General features: G+C 44.9%; 1 long non-coding RNA gene across 2 annotated transcripts in view; it reads left to right on the forward strand.

Annotated features, from left to right (window-relative positions):
• The window catches only part of LOC141141436 (uncharacterized), a 95,625-nt gene that overhangs the window by 72,680 nt on the left and 745 nt on the right, over positions 1–22,200 (forward strand). For both annotated transcript variants that reach the window (XR_012244077.1, XR_012244078.1), the window contains exon 5: positions 6,956–7,138. This is a non-coding gene — a long non-coding RNA (uncharacterized lncRNA). The remainder of the gene's footprint in view (positions 1–6,955; positions 7,139–22,200) is intronic.

The raw sequence follows: 22,200 nt of genomic DNA on the forward strand, positions 1-22,200 counted from the left end.
CGAGGGATGTTTACATTCCTTGTAATAGGAATAAAAGTGACACCATTTTTTTTATTTTAAAACAGTGTAAAAATAAATAAAATATTGTAAAGTAAATAATAAAAATAAAAAAACAATTTTAAACCCCCCGTCCCGACGATCTCGCGTGCAGAAGCGAACGCATACGCGAGTAGCGCCCGCATATGAAAACGGTGGTCAAACCACACTTGTGAGGTATCACCATGACCAGTAGAGCAAGAGCAATACTTCTAGCCCTAGACCTCCTCTGTAGCACAAAACATGCAACCTGAAGAAATTTTTAAACATCGCCTATGGAGATTTTTAAGGGTAAAAGTTTGATGCCATTCCACGAGCAGGCGCAATTTTGAAGGGTGACATGTTTGGTATGAATTTACTTGGCGTAACATTATATTTCACAATATAAAAAAAATTGGGCTAACTTTACTGTTGTCTTATTTTTTTATTCAAAAAAGTGAATTTTCTCCAAAAAAAGTGCGCTTATAAGACTGCTGCACAAATACGGTGCAAAAAAAAGTATTTCAATGACCACCATTTTATTCTCTAGGTTGTTAGAAAAAAAAACAATATATAATGTTTGGGGGTTCTAAGTAATTTTCTAGCAAAAAAAACAGTTTTAAACATGTAAACACCTAAAATCCAAAACAAGGCTAGTCCTTAAGCGGTTAACAAAAGATATGGTTACTAAAAAAAAAAAATATATATATCAGTGGGAACTCCCACTTTAAGTATGTATCTGTGTCCCCACTAAGTAGATTCACCCTCTCTATTTGCCTTGGTGACCACTGTCACCAAGACAGAACATGAAAGGAGATCCAAAATGTTACAGTTGTCACCAAGAGGTAAGGGGAAATTGTATTTTTTTTATATTTATTAATCATACAAAAAGTAGAAAGTATGAGACAAGCATTAATCAAATGAAAGAATCAAAAAAGGAATGACAACTGCCAGAAGTACAACATACAGTGCCTTGAAAAAGTATTCACACCCCTTGAAATTTTCCACATTTTGTCATGTTACAACCAAAAACTTAAATGTATTTTATTAGGATTTTATGTGATAAACCAACACAAAGTGGCACATAATTGTGAAGTGAAAGGAAAAAGATAAATGGTTTTCAAAATTGTTTACAAATAAATACGTGAAAAGTGTGGCTTGCATTTGTATTTAGCCTCCTTTACTATGATACTCCTAACTAAAATCCTGTGGAACCAATTGCCTTCAGAAGTCACCTAATTAGTAAATAGAGTCCACCTTTTTGTAACTGAATCTTCATATAAATACAACTGTTCTGTGAAGCCCTCAAAGGTTTGTTGGAGAACCTTAGTGAACAAACAGCATCATGAAAGCCAAGGAACACACCAGACAGGTCAGGGATAAAGTTGTGGAGAAGTTCAAAGCAGGGTTAGGTTATAAAAATATACCCCAAGCTTTGTATATAATAGAAAATATGTAGCGCTACCTCGGTCCCAACATGAAACAATATTAATTAATACGTCCAAAGCAAAAATGGTTAAGGCTCCGTACAACAGTGTGTACATGTAAAGTGCAAAGTGAAGCACAAAGCAGTAATTCAATCTCACACCCGATAAGATGGGGAATCCAACCTCACGTGGCAAAGTGTACTAAATAAATCATAAATAGTGTCTCCAAAATTATCCAATCAATATTGAGCATGAAAAACAACCAAATACTAGAAAATAATAATAATGGCATCCAAGTTCACAGGTGTGCGATTCACAGATGTAATAAAACAATGCAATTTTTCAAATTGTTTTTTTTTCATGCTCAATATTGATTGAATAAGGTTCAGAGAGAACTGCTTCTGGGCAGAAGATAGCCTCCCAAATTTTATTAAACCTGGATACTGAGCCAACAATTAGTGCAGTCAAATGTTCCATTCTCCGTAGACAGGAATTAGGAGCATGTAGTGGCAGAAGTAGACAACCAGCAGCATGGTATAACACCTTTTGCCACTGATAAAATAAAAGCCATCAGCCTTCTAGAAGATTTGGAGATGCCTGGGAAGGGGAGGCTTAAAAGATAATGTATAGGATTTAGGGGAATAGTAACATGTAAGAGGTTCTGTAAAAGGGTTTGGACATAGACCCAAAAAGGTTTGATGCAGGGACAGTCCCAGAAGATATGATAGTGAGTGCCAATATTGGTATCACATCTACTGCACTTCCAGCGGCTTCTGGGTTACGAGCATGTAAAATATCTGGGGTCCTATACCAAAATAGGAGAATTTTGAAAATATTCTCTCTCTGCGTCACACAGTATGATACCTTCGAAGAGGATTCCCAATTCTTTCCCAAATCTGCTTGGGAGACTGTTGAAGAATACGGGACCACTTGCTCATATAGAAATGAGTACATTCAGTTAAAGGGGTAGCCTCATGAAGATCTTTGTAAATGGAAGAGATTAAGTGAGGCTCAAATGGACCCCTGGCATACAGTAGTTCAAAACCAGTTGATATGTCCAAAGATAAGGTAGGTGACTTGGAGGAGAAAAAAATGTTTAATCTGTAGATATGAATAAAAGAGCAATTTCTGAATTTTGTGTTAAGACTGCAAATCTGCAAAGGAAAAAAATGTACGGGACAGTGGGTGGACCAAATGGCGGAGTTGGAAAACCGCTGCCTGGGTCCAGGGAGATTTACGGTTATATGATAGGCTGTCATGGATATCCGGATTAAAAAACACATTCAAAAGTGGAGGGCAAGGAGATGAGAAAGAGTACTTTCCAGAGCAGCGCTTCCAAATCAACAAAGTAAATAACATCAGGGCTAAATATAGGCTTCTCAATTGAGGCATGTATTTATCAGAAGATGGCCATAACATAGAACATGGATGCACAGGGGATGTGATCCCCATTTAAATTTCAGACCACCTATTCAGAACATACCTAGATGTTCAAGAAATAACTGCCCATAGATGTGTAGCGTAGTAATACTTTAATAAATCTTGGGCCCCTAGAACCCTTCTGGTTCGCAAAGCCTGAACTACAGATCCCGCAATCTGGTGGGATGTATTGTTCCATATAAGGACAGCTGTTTTAGTGACAACTGTAAAAGAGGGAAATTACTTTGTACTGATATCCTCTTACTTCTTGTCTTGTCGCTAAGACAAGATGTAAAGAAAATCTCCTCAATGTACACAAATAGCAAAAAATACGCTGACAGGGTTTTAACCTTTTTGTACTCTATCCACAACTGAAAAACATGTTTATTTATACACTTTAAGGGTCCATGCACACTTGGCTTAAAAAACACTGCTTCAATAGGAGTTTTCAGGGGTGGGGGGTTGGTCAGAACAAATGCTAATCACGCCTCAATGGCATGAAATAAAAACACTCATGTCTTTGCTAGGAAGTAGGGATGAGCTTCGAGTTCGAGTCGAACTCATGTTCGACTCGAACATTGGCTGTTCGCAAGTTCACCGAACAGCGAACAATTTGGGGTGTTCGCGGCAAATTCGAATGCCGCGGAACACCCTTTAAAAGTCTATGGGAGAAATCAAAAGTGCAAATTTTAAAGGCTAATATGCAAGTTATTGTCATAAAAAGTGTTTGGGGACCTGGGTCCTGCCCCAGGGGACATGGATCAATGCAAAAAAAAGTTTTAAAAACGGCCGTTTTTTCAGGAGCAGTGATTTTAATAATGCTTAAAGTCAATCAATAAAAGTGTAATATCCCTTTATATTTCGTACCTGGGGGGTGTCTATAGTGTGCCTGTAAAGGGGTGCATGTTTCCTGTGTTTAGAACAGTCTGACAGCAAAATGACATTTTGAAGGAAAAAACTCATTTAAAACTACTCGCGGCTATTGCATTGCCGACAATACACATAGAAGTTCATTGATAAAAACGGCATGGGAATTCCCCAAAGGGGAACCCCGAACCAAAATTAAAAAAAAAAAATGACGTGGGAGTCCCCCTAAATTCCATACCAGGCCCTTCAGGTCTGGTATGGATATTAAGGGGAACCCCGGCCAAAATTAAAAAAAAAAAAAATGACGTGGGGTTCCCCCTAAATTCCATACCAGACCTGATTTTAAGGGGAACCCCGCGCCAAAAAAAAAAAAAAAAACGGCGTGGGGTCCCCCCAAAAATCCATACCAGACCCTTATCCGAGCACGCAACCTGGCAGGCCGCAGGAAAAGAGGGGGGGACGAGAGTGCGGCCCCCCCTCCCTCCTGAACCGTACCAGGCCACATGCCCTCAACATTGGGAGGGTGCTTTGGGGTAGCCCCCCAAAACACCTTGTCCCCATGTTGATGAGGACAAGGGCCTCATCCCCACAACCCTGGCCGGTGGTTGTGGGGGTCTGCGGGCGGAGGGCTTATCGGAATCTGGAAGCCCCCTTTAACAAGGTGACCCCCAGATCCCGCCCCCCCCTGTGTGAAATGGTAAGGGGGTACATAAGTACCCCTACCATTTCACGAAGAAAGTGTCAAAAATGTTAAAAATGACAAGAGACAGTTTTTGACAATTCCTTTATTTAAATGCTTCTTCTTTCTTCTATCTTCCTTCATCTTCTGGTTCTTCTGGTTCTTCTGGCTCTTCTGGTTCTTCCTCCGGCGTTCTCGTCCAGCATCTCCTCCGCGGCGTCTTCTATCTTCTTCTCCTCGGGCCGCTCCGCACCCATGGCATGGGGGGGAGGCTCCCGCTCTTCTCTTCTTCTTTTCTTCTCTTCTTCTCTTCTTCTTTTCTTCTTTTCTTCTCCGGGCCGCTCCGCAATCCATGCTGGCATGGAGGGAGGCTCCCGCTGTGTGACGGCGCTCCTCGTCTGACAGTTCTTAAATAACGGGGGGGGCGGGGCCACCCGGTGACTCTGCCCCCCTCTGACGCACGGTGACTTGACGGGACTTCCCTGTGACGTCACGGGGAATGCCACAGGGAAGTCCTGTCAAGTCACCGTGCGTCAGAGGGGGGCGGGGTCACCGGGTGGCCCCGCCCCCCCATTATTTAAGAACTGTCAGACGAGGAGCGCCGTCACACAGCGGGAGCCTCCCTCCATGCCAGCATGGATTGCGGAGCGGCCCGGAGAAGAAAATGAAGAAGAGAAGAAGAGAAGAAAAGAAGAAGAGAAGAGCGGGAGCCTCCCCCCCATGCCATGGGTGCGGAGCGGCCCGAGGAGAAGAAGACAGAAGACGCCGCGGAGGAGATGCTGGACGAGAACGCCGGAGGAAGAACCAGAAGAGCCAGAAGAACCAGAAGAACCAGAAGATGAAGGAAGATAGAAGAAAGAAGAAGCATTTAAATAAAGGAATTGTCAAAAACTGTCTCTTGTCATTTTTAACATTTTTGACACTTTCTTCGTGAAATGGTAGGGGTACTTATGTACCCCCTTACCATTTCACACAGGGGGGGGCCGGGATCTGGGGGTCACCTTGTTAAAGGGGGCTTCCAGATTCCGATAAACCCCCCGCCCGCAGACCCCCACAACCACCGGCCAGGGTTGTGGGGATGAGGCCCTTGTCCTCATCAACATGGGGACAAGGTGTTTTGGGGGGCTACCCCAAAGCACCCTCCCAATGTTGAGGGCATGTGGCCTGGTACGGTTCAGGAGGGAGGGGGGGCCGCACTCTCGTCCCCCCCTCTTTTCCTGCGGCCTGCCAGGTTGCGTGCTCGGATAAGGGTCTGGTATGGATTTTTGGGGGGACCCCACGCCGTTTTTTTTTTTTTTTTTGGCGCGGGGTTCCCCTTAAAATCCATACCAGACCTGAAGGGTCTGGTATGGAATTTAGGGGGAACCCCACGTCATTTTTTTTTTTAAATTTTGGCCGGGGTTCCCCTTAATATCCATACCAGACCTGAAGGGCCTGGTATGGAATTTGGGAGGACTCCCACGTCATTTTTTTTTTTAATTTTGGTTCGGGGTTCCCCTTTGGGGAATTCCCATGCCGTTTTTATCAATGAACTTCTATGTGTATTGTCGGCAATGCAATAGCCGTGAGTAGTTTTAAATGAGTTTTTTCCTTCAAAATGTCATTTTGCTGTCAGACTGTTCTAAACACAGGAAACATGCGCCCCTTTACAGGCATACTATAGACACCCCCCAGGTACGAAATTTAAAGGGATATTACACTTTTATTGTTTGACTTTAAGCATTATTAAAATCACTGCTCCTGAAAAAACGGCCGTTTTTAAAACTTTTTTTTGCATTGATCCATGTCCCCTGGGGCAGGACCCAGGTCCCCAAACACTTTTTATGACAATAACTTTCATATAAGCCTTTAAAATTAGCACTTTTGATTATTCATGTTCGTGTCCCATAGACTTTAACGGTGTTCGCATGTTCGAACGAACTTTTTTCCTGTTCGCATGTTCTGGTGCGAACCGAACAGGGGGGTGTTCGGCTCATCCCTACTAGGAAGTACATACTAATGTAGGCAAAATTTGCTGAACTTTGTTATTATTATAAGCAGAGTATCCCATAAACCACCTCAGCTGCTTGAGATTTTGCCTGAATATAAAGCTGAACCATGGGGAACTGAAAAACTACCCTTGCAGTGGGCTCCCCCTATCATAGATTTAATTCTGTTTTTGCCTAGGGTATCAGGAAAATGACTTTTACTTATCTTATCCTTTACTGCCCAGGAGCCTACTGGAGTGAGGGAAAAGGTATGTAAAAATGCTTTTTACTGGTACCCTAGGCAAAAACTAGCATTTAACCTTTGCAGTGTGCGGTAGCTCCAGTGCTAGGGCAGTTTTTCAGTTCCATGGAGTTTCGTTTTAACAATACCTAAACCGACAGAGCTTGCACAGCATGAATGAATGTAACAGAATTATTGGTCAGGTCAATAATTGTGAGACATTGTTTGTAAGTTACAACAGTAGTAGACCGATGGTGCAGTGTGTGTCTATTCAGGTTAAGTGAAAACTCCAATACCCCCTGTGTCTTTGTTTCATTGTTGTCATTATTATCATTTTTAGTATTCCTGATGCTGTTGTACTGTCTTTAACTATGGACTTCACAGAATGAGGAATGGATCTTCTTTTAAAGAAGTAAAAGGACACACAAAAAGGCTACATTAAAAAAGGAATAGCAGTCAAGAAATTTCCTTCTGGCTCTCACATCAAAAAATGAGCTTGAATAGTTCTATAATAAGTCAAGAGGTACTGCTGTCTGATTACTAAACTGCAAGTTAAATATGTTACTGTGCACTACTGATTGTCTGTTTTATATGAGAAACTTTCAGGATTATGTTTAGCAATTGTGATATGAGAAATATTACATGGTTGTATGGTATACCTCATCATGTGTATAAAAACGCTTAGAAATGCTTATGAATAAGCAAAGATCTCCCTTTGCCACCAATGTGTTGCTGGAAGAAAACTGCAAATCAGGAGTTAGGAAATTATGAAGTGTTGTTTAAGTATTTGTTATACAAATTCACCAAAAAAAAGCAATACTTCATATTATTTATAACAAAGGGAAATGCTGGAAGAAAGCCATAAAACTCTTTATTCAAAAGCTGAATCCCAGAAAGATATACCAGTTAATGTTTTATGAATGCATTAAAAACATTTAAAAGTTCCTGTCATACTCACCTGCTCTGTGCAGTGGTTTTGCATAGAGCAGCCCCAATGCTCTTCCTGGGTCCCCCGCCGGTGCTCCTTGCCCCTCCCTCTTGCCAAGTGCCCGAAGAGCAAGTAGCTTGCAATGGGGCACTCAAGCAGGCTAGTTCCAAAGCCGCGGTTCTGCATTTCCATTCACACACAAAGCTTCGGTTCGGCCCTGCCCCCTCTCTATTCTCATTGGCTCACTGGCTGCTATTGACAGTAGTGGGAGCCAATTCAACACAGAGGAGGTTTTTTACCTTCATGCATAGAATACATGAAGGTAAAAAACCTTGAGCCTTTAGAACCACTTTAGTATCTGCAGTGACTGGTGGCCTTTTTGTGATGTCATCACCCCACTGCAGTCTTCTGGATCCTGAGAAGACTTTGCCACTGAATAGCTAATAGGGACATTCAAGTCTACATTACTCAGGCACCAATATGGACAACTGAAAAAGGACCCTACGTCTTTAAAGTAGAGCAGAGTAAAGGCTTTGGAACCGAAATGTCATATAACCACGGATGTAGGTGAGTATTATGAACATCCCTTGTTGATAACTGTTTACCTGTGCATACATTTACTACAAAAAAACTATGGTTGAGCAAGAGAAAGAAACAGTTTCCCTACATTGGAGTTTTGATGTACATATAAGGACTGGGCAAGGACTGAAAGCTCCAATTTCTCTGGATCTATGTGGCAGAAAAGTCATTGATCTTTTGGGAATTGAAGCCAGCCACAGACCATTTGAATCTCAGCCGGTTCAGCAGAGACCAGTCGAGATTTGAACTATGTATGGCCAGGCTGATTGTACCCAAGGTGATTGATCAATCAACCTGAGTAAAACCAGCATGTTGGATTTTTCTACATATGGTTAGCTAACTGTATTCTGCCAGCCAGGAATTTTCACCGTGCTCCCCACTGGCAGAATACAATAGTGCAGTAAGAGACATTCCTCCATCAACACTGACTGTGTTGATGGGGAAACAGAGTGATTTTCTTTCCTTCCACCTGTGGCGGAAGAAAAGAAAAATGTATCAACTAAGGCCAGCCTTAGATTATCTTTTTTAACTCACTCACTGGTCATTTGAGGAAGGGAGGAGCTATGCCTGAAGTTCAGCTTTAAAGAGATGAGGGTTTTGTTTTTCATGTTTACACATCCTATATATGTAACTAATCTATGCTACTGATACTTGTTAAAGATCCTAATTCTAATTATGTTGTCATGCTTCATAACTCTGGACAGGTCAATTCACTTTCTGTAGCTCAGATACTAACACTCAATTGTAAATAAACAATTAACAATAAATATCTATAATCAGTGTGTAACAATTCATAGAAACACATTAAAAATCTTCTTTCATCACTATACCCAAAATATTGCAACTGAAATCTGTAAAACAGTTTTTTTTCTGTGGCAAAATCTAAATGTACCATTTTCTTTTGCTTGAACTAATGCATCTATTTAAAATACAGTATTTAGAAGATGTGAAGGTGCTTCCACACACATTTGGGAAACTTTCAGCTGCTGCCATAATGTGAGTTGTCAGTGTTTATTGGAAGTAAGCAGTCAGGCTGAAGATTCCCCACTGACGGGAAACAAGTTGCTCACTAAGCTTGCCTTGTCAGTGAGAGTTAAACCAGTCACTGATCCTAATTCTGACACTGTTGTTGGGGCATACCAATTTTTAATCACTACATGACTTGTCAGGTTGAATATGCACTGCATGGATAAGTTAGAAAATGTCTTAATAACTAGACGCCAGAGAACACTTGTTTCCAATTAATTTATACTGTGATTTTCAAAACTACTACACTGAGGCAAGTGACATAGAGAAAAAAAGTTTTACTACAGAGCTTCAAATTAATAAACATATTGTCTTTTCTAGATTTCTCTTTATAAATAAAGGCTGCTAAATGCTGCACAAGCAGCCTTTATCTTTGATATTTATACACTTAACTAACTATAATTGAGACTCTCAGCAGGCTATTTATTGTAAGCATTATTCATTCTTCCATGCAAAGTCATCTTCCATAGACAGTTGACAAAACTTGAGTATATTAGATCCATGACACAGTATATGCATATTATCCTCTTATAATCACCTCACAACCCTCTAGAAAGGTAGATTATTAAGGGGGGTAGGATCCCAAACAGAACATGCCAGTGGTGGTCACTTTGAGAAGTATTTAAGGCCACACATTACAAGTTTGCCACCATATGTAAAAAAGACCTTATTGAACTAATCATGATCCTTGAGAACATAATGATCTCTACAGGGGCCCTATCTGAAGCTATAGATATTGAAGCTCTATACAGTAATGTTGCTCGTGTTGGGGACATTAAAGTGGATGAAGGCTTTTTGAAAGAGAGAGGAATATCAAGCTGGCCATAGAATGATTTTGTGTGGAATTATTGCAGAACATATTCACATGCAAAGTATATATGTTCCAGGGTTCCCACTACCTTCAGATGCAGGAAGTTGCAATAGGAATATCTTTTGTCATGTCATATGCTAACCTGTACCTGGGATTAGAAGTGAACATTTTCTCAGTTGACTTGCTCCCTATGTACCCGTGCCATATTTACCAATAGCATGAAGATGATGTGGGTTTAATGAATTCAAGTATCTGTTGGAAGTAGATGATTTTAATCTCAAATGTATGATGAGTTCCATTTTTGGGTACAGAAACTGAGCTACAAGATGACCACACACTGACCATTACTTTATATAGGCAACCTACTTTGGGTAATACTGTTTTGCATACCACTAGTATTCATCCATTTCCTTTGGCTAAGAGAATACCATATAGTCAATATGTACAATTAAAGTATAACTAAAGGCAAAACTTTTTTTTTTTAGTTTTGGATAGAGTGTAGATGGATTAGAATGCCTAAGGGGCTTTCCTTTAAATATTTCAGCACATCAATTACATTGTTCAGCCATATAGAACCATAGCCAACCATAATAAATTATGCCCCAATGACCCGTGAACACAATGATACAATGATCCTGTTCAACTAACACTCTTGCAGGGTGTTCTTGCATGGGTTCCCATGAGCCTTTTTGCCTTGTATGTGTCTGTGTGTACAGTGTGCTGGCAGTGTGTATGCACAGACAGAGAGTTGCTGCTATATAGTGCTATACAGTGCTCTACAGTATAATACACAGTGCTTTATTGGGCTACATTACAGTAAATTGTAGTGTGATGCAGTTTGATGTGATATATTAGTGGTTACCTCCTTCATGTTCACTGTGTTGTATTGTGCTATATTATCATAATATTGTGGGCATAATATTGAGGTATAATTTTTGGGACAGAGACATTTTTTTTATTGTATTTTTGCCAGTAATGTTCCTGCAGCTGGAGTTGGACTTGAGTGTTAGGAAGGATGGGGATGATGAGGTGACAGACTGTACCTGTGTGCAAGATACTGAATAGAATGAAAGTGAGAAAAAGGCAGAAAAGCAGCAAAGCAGACTTTCATCCAGAAGTAGGGGTGGCTTGCATAGTACTGAAACAAGCTGCCATCCTATTCCACCCAATGCAGGCCACTGCTGTTCCCAGGGCAACACCACATAGCTCAGAAATCTAGGCTCATTTTTCACATATCTGCTGCTGACAGCTGCATTGTAGTCTGTAGCCTCTGCCTGCAGCATGGCAGTACCATTTATTTGGATACCACAGGCATAAGGAGGGGCATGAATCTGCACCAAAACACTCAGTAGTTGCAGCACTTCAAAAATACTGGTCATCAGATAAAATCCCTCACTCCTCCCTGTTTCTCACTTTCCACCTCTCCTCCCACTCTACAACATTCTCCATCTGCATCCACTGCAACATATGTGGCCACAAGTAGGGATGAGCCGAACACCCCCCGGTTCGGTTCGCACCAGAACCTGCGAACGGACCGAAAATGTGCACGAATGTTAGAACCCCATTGACATCTATGGGACTCGAACGTTTGAAATCAAAAGTGCTCATTTTAAAGGCTAATTTGCATGGTATTGTCCTAAAAAGGGTTTGGGGACCCGGGTCCTGCCCCAGGGGACATGTATCAATGCAAAAAAAAACTTTTAAAAACGGCCGTTTTTTCGGGAGCAGTGATTTTAATGATGCTTAAAGTAAAAAAAAAAAGTGAAATATTCCTTTAATTATCGTACCTGGGAGGTGTCTATAGTATGCCTGTAAAGTGGCGCGTGTTTCCCATGCTTAGAACAGTCCCTGCACAAAATGTAATTTTTTAAAGGAAAAAAAGTCATTTAAAACTGCTTGCGGCTTTAATGTAATGTCGGGTCCTGGCAATATGGATGAAAATCAGTGAGACAAACAGCATGGGTACCCCCCAGTCCATTACCATGCCCTTTGGGTCTTGTATGGATATTAAGGGGAACCCCGCACCCAAATTAAAAAAGGAAACAGCAGTATACAGGCTCTGTACTCTGAACAGCAGTATACAGGCGGTGAAAACAAGTCAGGGACTGTGGGTTTGTTGTTAAGTAGAATCTCTTTGTAATTTTGAACGGGTACATTTTTAACGTGTTTAGCTCCAGCAAAAAAATCTATTTTAAGCTTTTTGGAAAACATAGGGAAGGGTTATCACCCCTGTGACATTTGTTTTGCTGTCTGTGCTCCTCTTCAGAAGATTTCACCTCACTTTTTGTCCCAATGACAAATGTTTTTTGAAAATTTGGGGTTTTTTGTGAAACAAGGATTGGTGATAAAGCATCAGTGGAAAGGAGGAATGTTTTTCCCATATTAACTCTTACAGGAGAGAATTTCCCTTCCTAGGGGTAGATTTCATCTCACTTCCTGTTGTCTCCTTCCGTTTGCAAGTAGGAGTTGTTTGTAAGTTGGATGTTTGAAAGTAGGGGCCTGCCCTATATACTCAGCAGAAATTTGGGCCTTAGGTGTTGTTGTGGCCACAACACTGCAAGCTCTCACAGGGCCCTGCTGTGAAATATTAGATCAAGAATTGTAATTACATGCCCCTGTTGAACAAGGGCAGAAAAATTGGGCCTTTGGTGGTGGTTGTGGTGGTGGTGCTGGTGCCACAACACTGTAAGTCCTCACTCGCTCTTGGTGGGTGCAGAAATGGGCCCTGCTGTGAAATATTAGATCAAGAATTGTAATTACATGCCCCTGTTGAACAGGGGCAGAAAAATTGGGCCTTTGGTGGTGGTGGTGGTGCTGGTGCCACAACAATGTAAGTCCTCACTCGCTCTTGGTGGGCACAAAAACGGGACCTGCTGTGAAATATTAGATCAAGAATTGTAATTACATGCCCCTGTTGAACAGGGGCTGAAAAATTGGGCCTTAGGCACTGGTGCTGGTGCCACAACACTGCAACCCCTCACAGATACTCTAGTTGGAATGCAGAAACGAGCCCTGCTGCAAAGTATTGCATCAAAAATTGTAATTACACGCCCCTGTTAAACAGGGGCTGAAAAATTAGGCCTTAGGCACTAGTGCTGGGGCCACAACACTGCAACCCCTCACAGATACTCTAGTTGGAACGCAGGAATGAGCCCTGCTGCAAAGTATTGCATCAAAAATTGTAATTACACGTCCCTGTTAAACAGGGGCTGAAAAATTAGGCCTTAGGCACTGGTGCTGGGGCCACAACACTGCAACCCCTCACAGATACTCTAGTTGGAACGCAGGAACAAGCCCTGTTGCAAAGTATTGCATCAAAAATTGTAATTACACGCCCCTGTTAAACAGGGGCTGAAAAATTGGGCCTTAGGCACTGGTGGCGGCGCCCAGACCCAAAAATGTTCTTACAAGCTATCTGTGACAGACCTAGCCGGGAGAGAGACTTTTGGAAGGGACTGTATGCTAGCCTCTTGCCGATCGATCGGGGGCCCTTGCATTTGGGGGAACAGTGCTCTTTGTGAGCTGTATGCCTGGGGACTCTTGAGGTGGTATTACTGTGGATTCGGGTCCTGGTCCCCCAGGACACACAGGCTCTGGGGACCCTGGATTTGCCATATTGGAATAGTGGCTGATTCATAATGCTGGGACAGATACTATTAGGAGATGCTGATGTAAATTCCAACACCTGTCTGTCTATTGTCTGCTAAAAGGTGTATTGTAAATAAGTCTACTATGGGATCTAAGAGTCATTAGATCCCCATTGTTATTTGTGTTAATTAACTCTGCTATTGTGTGAAGAAGAGTCTATGTTGATTGTAATAATGTTGATTGGATTTTCTGAACTACAAGACGGCCAGTCTGGCCTAACGGTCATGTCTGAGTCATCTAGTCTGTCTAAAGGGATTGGTTAATTAGCTCATGTTAATTAGGTTAATTAGGTTACAGCTGTATTGTTAGAGTAATATGAGCAGGAGGTCTGCACCTACACTTTGAGTGTATAAAAGCCTGTATTTTGTCAATAAAGATGTATTCCTGGTTGAACTTACATACAGCCTGCCTGGTGTTTGTTCTGAGCTATCACAACTGGACTAGAATGGCACAGAGCTGTAGTTCTAGTCTCGGAGCATTGGATGACCGAACCATCAGACGTTGCAATCTGATTCTATAGCTGCAGAGGAGTGTTGGGAGAGTGGAACCAAGCGAGCGAGGGGCTCGTTACATTGGTGGCAGCAGTGGGATTTGCTCTCCAGTTACTGGGACACTCCAAACCAGCCTGCAGGAGAGCCACGCTGAAAGACTTACTTGAGAGCCGTGGAGGGAATGGTGGGATCGTGCTTCCTTGCCGTGAACACATCCAAACCATCACCTGGATCCAAGGTGGCAGGATAGCAGGAGAGGAGAAATACCAGCCACCATGGATGAGGAATTCAGAAGGAGGTTGTGAGAGGAGATACAGCACAGAGGACCAGTATCAGAGCAGGTCCTGCTAGGATGGTTTGATTCTGTCCGCTGTGAGCTCTGGAAGGAAGCGCTAGCCCGCGAGCAGCGACACCAGGGAAAAGTTCTCCCCTCCATCCATGTGAGGTACTGGTCGCAGTATGAAGTGCGAATGCTGTTTTTGGGGGAACAGCCGAACCAGGAGTGGACAGTCGAGTTAAGCAGGCTGATCCGGGCAGAAATGCGGTTGGACGAGAGCTACAGAGCCCTCCAGTGGTATGTAGCCCAAGTGTGCCCATGGACAGCGGATGACAGCCCCACGGAAGGCTTTGACTACAATGGCCTGGGATTGTTATACTGGAGGCTGTCCATGGACCCTGACTTTGGAAGTGATCGGGAGTGGCGTTTGAAGGAAATAATGGAGCACAGAGAGCGGAGACTGAATGTCTCAGAAGTGCACTGGACACTGGAAGATTTGGAGTTTCTGGCTGTTCAGGAATGGGAGTTGGAGATCACCTACAAACAGCTGTTAGACTCTGCTCAGCAGCAGGGTGGTGCTCCCTTTGCCTGGGACTATCAGGAAATACCAGTTGACAACTCTGAAATCCTGGCTGAAGAGTTGACAATGTGGCAGAGTAACGGTGTGCTTTGCCAACCTGCACCCGCAGCTATGGAGGCGGAGGTCTTATGGCGGATGCAGCAAGTGCTGACTGACCTTGATGAACCTGTTTCTGCATTGGATGATCTTGGATGGAGGAATGTGCCTGTCCAGCAGAATGCCAGAGAATCGGCAGTGGAAAATCTGAAGATTGCCGTTCCCAAACCTGAAGTGCTGACAACAGGGCAGAGCTCTGCTAACCTCTGCCCAGCACTGATAGCATCTTCTGGGTTCCACGGAGAGGAGATGGTGAACCTTTATACCCAGACACCAGTTGCAGAGACAGGGGATTTGATAGACTTTTCTGCTGAGGAAGAACAACCTGGTGAGCCTCTAGCAGAAGAGCTGTTACTAGGGCCAAACTTCACTATGCTCTGCCCAGCACCAACAGAAGTATCTGTGAAGTCACAAGAAACTTCCCCAGCTGAAGCGCTGGAAACTGGACAGAGGGTCCAAGATCTCTGCCCTACACCTGCGGCGGTTTACGGAGGCTCAGGGTGAGAAGGAGGTGGTCACGTCCCAGCAGCAGGTCAGGATACAGGGGGAGAAGGGAGAGGAGGTGTTCGTCATTCCTCCCCAACAGTTAGCCGGAGCAGATGGTGTGGGGTTTCCAGCAGAAGGGCTGGCAACAGGGCCGAGTACTGCTGGACTCTGCCCTCAACTAACAGAGGATGGATGTCCTGTGAAGGTGGATGGGACTTCAGTGTCCACCTGTATACCCCAGGGATGCTGGGCAGTCGGCCCAGATCCCCAACAGCATGACGGAGTGAGCCCAGACACCCTGTCTTCTCTCCAGCGGCAGAAAGGGCTCCAGGGAGAAGGGCCAGTCCAGGCCTCTCCCCAGCGGCAGATATGTTCTCTGAGAGAGGCAGAGGTTGGCTGGGTGAGTAATGCTTTGTTTGGAACAATTTGTTTGGGGTACTGTGTGGGTACAGGCATTAGAGGACTGGAACTACTGACTAACTTCGGAGTCAACCCATCTGGGGTCTCCTCCTGTGTTAGTCTCCTGCCAAAAGGTGAGAAATGTGACAGACCTAGCCGGGAGAGAGACTTTTGGAGGGGACTGTATGCTAGCCTCTTGCCGATCGATCGGGGGCCCTTGCATTTGGGGGAATGGTGCTCTTTGTGAGCTGTATGCCTGGAGACTCTTGAGGTGGTATTACTGTGGATTCGGGTCCTGGTCCCCCAGGACACACAGACTCTGGGGACCCTAGATTTGCCATATTGGAATAGTGGCTGATTCATAATGCTGAAACAGATACTGTTAGGAGATGCTGATGTAAATTCCAACACCTGTCTGTCTATTGTCTGCTAAAAGGTGTATTGTAAATAAGTCTACTATGGGATCTAAGAGTCATTAGATCCCCATTGTTATTTGTGTTAATTAACTCTGCTATTGTGTGAAGAAGAGTCTATGTTGATTGTGATAATGTTGATTGGATTTTCTGAACTACAAGACGGCCAGTCTGGCCTAACGGTCATGTCTGAGTCATCTAGTCTGTCTAAAGGGATTAGTTAATTAGCTCATGTTAATTAGGTTACAGCTGTATTGTTAGAGTAATATGAGCAGGAGGTCTGCACCTACACTTTGAGTGTATAAAAGCCTGTATTTTGTCAATTAAGATGTATTCCTGGTTGAACTTACATACAGCCTGCCTGGTGTTTGTTCTGAGCTATCACAACTGAACTAGAATGGCACAGAGCTGTAGTTCTAGTCTCAGAGCATTGGATGACCGAACCATCAGACGTTGCAATCTGATTCTATAGCTGCAGAGGAGTGTCGGGAGAGTGGAACCAAGTGAGCAAGGGGCTTGTTACACTATCAGCGTGATCATTGAGGAGGAAGAGGATAATTACTCAGGATAGTCACTCAGCATCAGCATAGGCAGTCTTTGAAGGGATCTGAGATTTAAAAAAAAATTATTTGGTTACATCAGCATCAGGTGCTTGGTAGCTGGTGGTGATCCAAGACTGATTCATTTTTATGAAGGTCAGTCGATCGACCGAGTCGGTGGACAGACGCACCCCGTGATCGGTTACAAAGCCTCCAGCAGCACTGAATGTGTGTTCCGAAAGAACGCTGGATGCAGGACAGACCAGTAGCTCAATTGCATACTGTGCAAGCTCTGGCCAGTGATCCATCCTCAAGACCCAGTAACCCAGAGGATTTTCGGTGGGAAAGGTGTCCAAGTCAGATCTTGCCCCTAGGTATTCCTGCACCATGTAAAGCAGACGCTGGCGATGGTTGCTGGAACCGATCATACCTTGGGGCTGCGGACTGAAAAATTGTCTGAACGCATCAGTCAGATGGCCACCTTCTCCACCGCTCCTTCTTTGACTGACCGAAGCCTCAGCAACACGTTGTCTAGAAACAGGAGTTTGTGACCTCCCAGTCTCTGGGAACGCGTTGCACAGACCTTTCTGCAAGGCCTCCTGAAGATGTTTCATCCTCTGCTCCCTCTGCGACGGCTAAGGTCCGCAACTCTACCCTTGTAACGTGGATCAAGGAGGGTTGCCAGCCAGTATTGGTCCTTCTCCTTGATACCACGAATACGAGGATCCTTACACAGGCTTTGCAGGATCAGGGAGGTCATGCAGCATAGGTTTGCTGAGGCATTTGGTCCGCAGTCCTCTGGGTCACTAAGGACGACATGGTCCGCAGCCACCTCCTCCCAGCCACGTACAAGTCAATGTGTTTCTTGGGACTGATCCCTTAAAGACTGCTGCTGATGCTGAGTGCCAGGCTCCACCTCCATACTGACACAATCCTCCTCCTCCTCCTCGTCCTCTTCCTGTGTGATCGGCGGGCACACAGGAACACTGTCTGGATAAAGGGGGCCTTGAGAGGTAAGGAAGTCCTCCTCTTCCTGCCTCTGTTCTGCCTCAAGTGCCCTGTCCATTATTCCATGCAGCGTGTGCTCCAACAGGTGGACAAGGGGGACAGTGTCACTGATGCATGCACTGTCACTGCTCACTATCCTCATGGCCTCCTCAAATGGTGACAGGAGAGTGCATGCATCCCTGATCATGGCCCACTGGTGTGGGGAAAAAAAACAAGCTCCCCTGACCCTGTCCTGGTGCCATAGTCGCACAGGTACTCATTGATGGCCCTCTGCTGCGTGTGCAGCCGCTGCAGCATGGCCAACGTTGAGTTCCACCTGGTGGGCATGTCAAAGGTTAGGCAGTTCTTGGGCAGGTTAAACTTCTTTTGGAGGTCCACCAGCCGAGCACTGGCATTATATGACCAGCGGAATTGCACACAGACTTTCCTGGCCTGCCTCAGGACATCCTGTAAGCCCGGGTACCTGCCCAAGAACCACTGCACCACCAAGTTAAGGACGTGAGCCAAACAGGGCACATGGGTCATTTGTCCCTGTCGGAGGGCAGAGAGGAGGTTAGTGCCATTGTCGCAAACCACCATTCCTGCCTTAAGTTGGTGTGGCGTCAACCACCTCTGAACCTGCCCCTGCAGAGCTGACAGAACCTCTGCCCCAGTGTGGCTCCTGTCCCCCAAGCACACCAGCTCATGCCGCATGGCATCTTTTGGCCTGCGTACTTGCGTAGCCCCTTGAACGCCTAGGGAGCACCACTGGTTCCGAGGACAAAGCACAGCAAGAGGCCATGGAGGAAGAAGAACAGGAGGGGGTGGAGGAGAGAGGTGTGTCAGAATCATTAGTAGTGGCATTTTGGAGGCATGGTGGTGGAACAACCTCCAACACTACTGCACCTTGTCCTGCATCCTTCCCAGCTGCCAGCAGAGTCACCCAATGCGTGGTGAAACTTAGGTAACGTCCCTGTCCCTGCCTGCTGGACCATGAGTCAGCAGTAATATGCACCTTACCGCTGACCGCCCTGTCCAGCGAGGCATGGACATTGCCTTCCACATGCCGGTAGAGAGCTGGAATCGCCTTCCGTGAGAAAAAGTGGCGTTTGGGTACCTGCCACTGAGGAACCGCACATTCCACAAACTCACGGAAGGGGGCAGAGTCTACCAACTGAAAAGGCAGCAGTTGAAGTGCTAGCAATTTTGCCAAGCTAGCATTCAACCGCTGGGCATGTGGATGGCTGGGAGCGAACTTCTTTCGGTGGTGCAGCAGCTGAGGCAGGGAAATTTGCCTGGTACAATCTGACATCGGTGTACCGAAAGCAGATTGCCCACAAGTACTTGGCTGTGACACACCTAATTCTACACCTTCATTCCTCTCAGTGCAGGTCTCAGAGAGGACTGAAGGTATAGTGGGGTTGGAGATCTCAGCTGATGAGGAGCAAGAGAGGTCCTCTTTGTTCTTTGGTGTGGGTCTTTTAGATAGGCTAGCCAACGAACTGCATGTCAGATCAACATATGTCTGGTCAAGCATGTGGTGCCCAAGCCGGAGATGTTTTGGCCACGCGAGATACGCTTGAGACATATGTTGCAAATAGCAGCGGTGCGATCTGATGCACTCATCTCAAAAAAGGCCCACACCAAAGAACTTTTTGAATAACGCGCAGAGACTGCAGTGCCCTGCATATGCGGAGCTTTGGGGTGTGATGCAGTCAGTGCACTGCCCTTAGGCTGGCCCCTGGAGGGCATCCTGCCTCATTGGTGATGTGCCTCCTCCTCCTCTCTCCTATCAGGCACCCACGTTGAGTCAGTGACCTCATCATCCCCTCCCTCCTCATCACTGGAGCAAACCTGGCAGTATGCTGCAGCAGGGGGAGCATGACTGCCAGATTGCTGTCCCTCTTGGGCACCCCCTCTGTCCGTGCTCACGTTACTGCCTTCATCTAGCTCAGTATCATCATCAGAGCCTTCCAAATGCTGGGCATCCTCCTGGAGCATGTACCCAACACTGTGGTCAAACAGTTAGAGGGACTCCTCAGGAGGACATGGTGGGGCTAGGGAAGGAGTCACTGATGACATTGAGCCGAGGGAAGAGGCTGCTGCTTTGCCAGACAAAGTACCCTGAGCATGGGTGAGAGAGGATGAGGATGAGGATGGCTTGGTCATCCACTCGACCAAGTCTTCTGCATGTTGTGGCTCAACATGGCCAGCTGCCGAAAAAAAGGCCAATCGTGTCCCACGACCACGTGCTGATGAGGATGCACCGTCTCCACGACCAGCACTGTTGCCTCTAGACACAGATCCTGCTTGCCCTCTTTTATTGGCTTGTGACTGTCTGCCTCTCCTTGTTGGCCTTCCAGACATACTAATGGCCTGTAGCTGCACTAAGTTGGGATATATATATATATATATATATATATATATATATATATATATATATATATATATATGTACTGATACTGCAGCTAGCAAAATCAACTGCCTGCCTGTAGTATGAGAACACCACCAACCTTCTACAGGTAGGTTTAGCTGAACACTGTGCAGAGCTCGCAAAAAACTAACTTGTAGCTTATTTAGCTGCCTGCGGTAGTGATAGGATCAGGAAAACACCACCAACCTTCTACAGGTAGCTTTAGGTGAACACTGTGCAGAGCTCGCCAAAAAATAACTTGTAGCTTATTTAGCTGCCTGCGGTAGTGATAGGATCAGGAAAACACCACCAACCTTCTACAGGTAGCTTTAGGTGAACACTGTGCAGAGCTCACACTACACTAACTTGTAGCTTATTTAGCTGCCTGCGGTAGTGATAGGATCAGGAAAACACCACCAACCTTCTACAGGTAGCTTTAGGTGAACACTGTGCAGAGCTCGCACTACACTAACTTGTAGCTTATTTAGCTGCCTGCAGTAGTGATAGGATCAGGAAAACACCACCAACCTTCTACAGGTAGCTTTAGCTGAACACTTTGCAGAGCTTGCAAAAAAATAACCTGTAGGTTTAGCTGAACACTGTGAGGAGGACGCACTACACTAACTTGTAGCTTTAGCTGAACACTGTGCAGAGGTTGCACTACACTAACTTGTAGTTTTAGCTGAACACTGTGAGGAGGACGCACTACATTAACTTGTAGCTTTAGCTGAACACTGTGCAGAGGTCATACTACACTAACTTGTAGTTTTAGCTGAACACTGTGAGGAGGACGCACTACCCTAACTTGTAGCTTTAGTTGAACACTGTGCAGAGGTCACACTAAACTAACTTGTAGTTTTAGCTGAACACTGTGAGGAGGATGCACTACCCTAACTTGTAGCTTTAGCTGAACACTGTGCACTACACTAACTTGTAGTTTTAGCTGAACACTGTGCAGAGGTCACACTAAACTAACTTGTAGCTTTAACTGAACACTGTGAGGAGGACGCACTACACTAACTGTAAATAGTCTAGCTGCCTGACTGTGGTACTAATAGGATCAAAAGAACACCAGCAATTTTCTTCAGGTAGCTGTAAATACTGTAACAAGACAAGCCTGCCTGTCAGTAGGAAGATAACAGGAACAGATCTAGCTAAACTGAATACAGTGTATATATATATATGCAACACCTGGGATGCATATATATACACAATACACTGTAAGTGCAGCTAACTCACTGACTGTCCTGCCTAATCTAGCTAACTCAAATGAAATGACACTGTCTCTCTCTCTCTCTAAGCACTCCGGAACACACTACACAGGGCCGCCGTGCAGGCGGCCTTATATAGTGTGGGGCGTGTTCTAAACCCCCTGAGCCATAATTGGCCAAATCCACTCTGGCTTTGGCCAATTACAGCTCTCTCTCCCGATGGCGCTGTGATTGGCCAAGCATGCAGGTCATAGTGCATGCTTGGCCAATCATCAGCCAGCAATGCACTGCTATGCCGCAGTGAATTATGGGCTGTGACGCGCCACACGAATTTGGCGCAAACGGTCCGTATCATTCGAAATTTGACGAACGATCGAACAGCCGATGTTTGAGTCGAACATGGGTTTGACTCGAACACGGGTTCAACTCGAACACGAAGCTCATCCCTAGCCACAATGAGAGGGAGGGAAATCTGACAAGGAGTTTTAGAGGCTTATCAAGTAGGGTAGGATGTTACATTACTTTTAAGGCCCACTGAGTAAATTGGGTTATTGGGATGAATGTGGGATAGGGCACAGCACTGAAGCTGGTGATGTTGTCCCATGTCCTGCACCTTGGTGGTCATGACTGAATAGTCACCTCTTGGTGACTCTTCAGAACCCCCAGTCTCTCCTCAAGAAACCCAGAGCCTATGCAACAGG

This window comes from Aquarana catesbeiana, linkage group LG04 (assembly GCF_042186555.1).
Source record: "Aquarana catesbeiana isolate 2022-GZ linkage group LG04, ASM4218655v1, whole genome shotgun sequence".
NCBI lineage: Eukaryota > Metazoa > Chordata > Amphibia > Anura > Ranidae > Aquarana > Aquarana catesbeiana.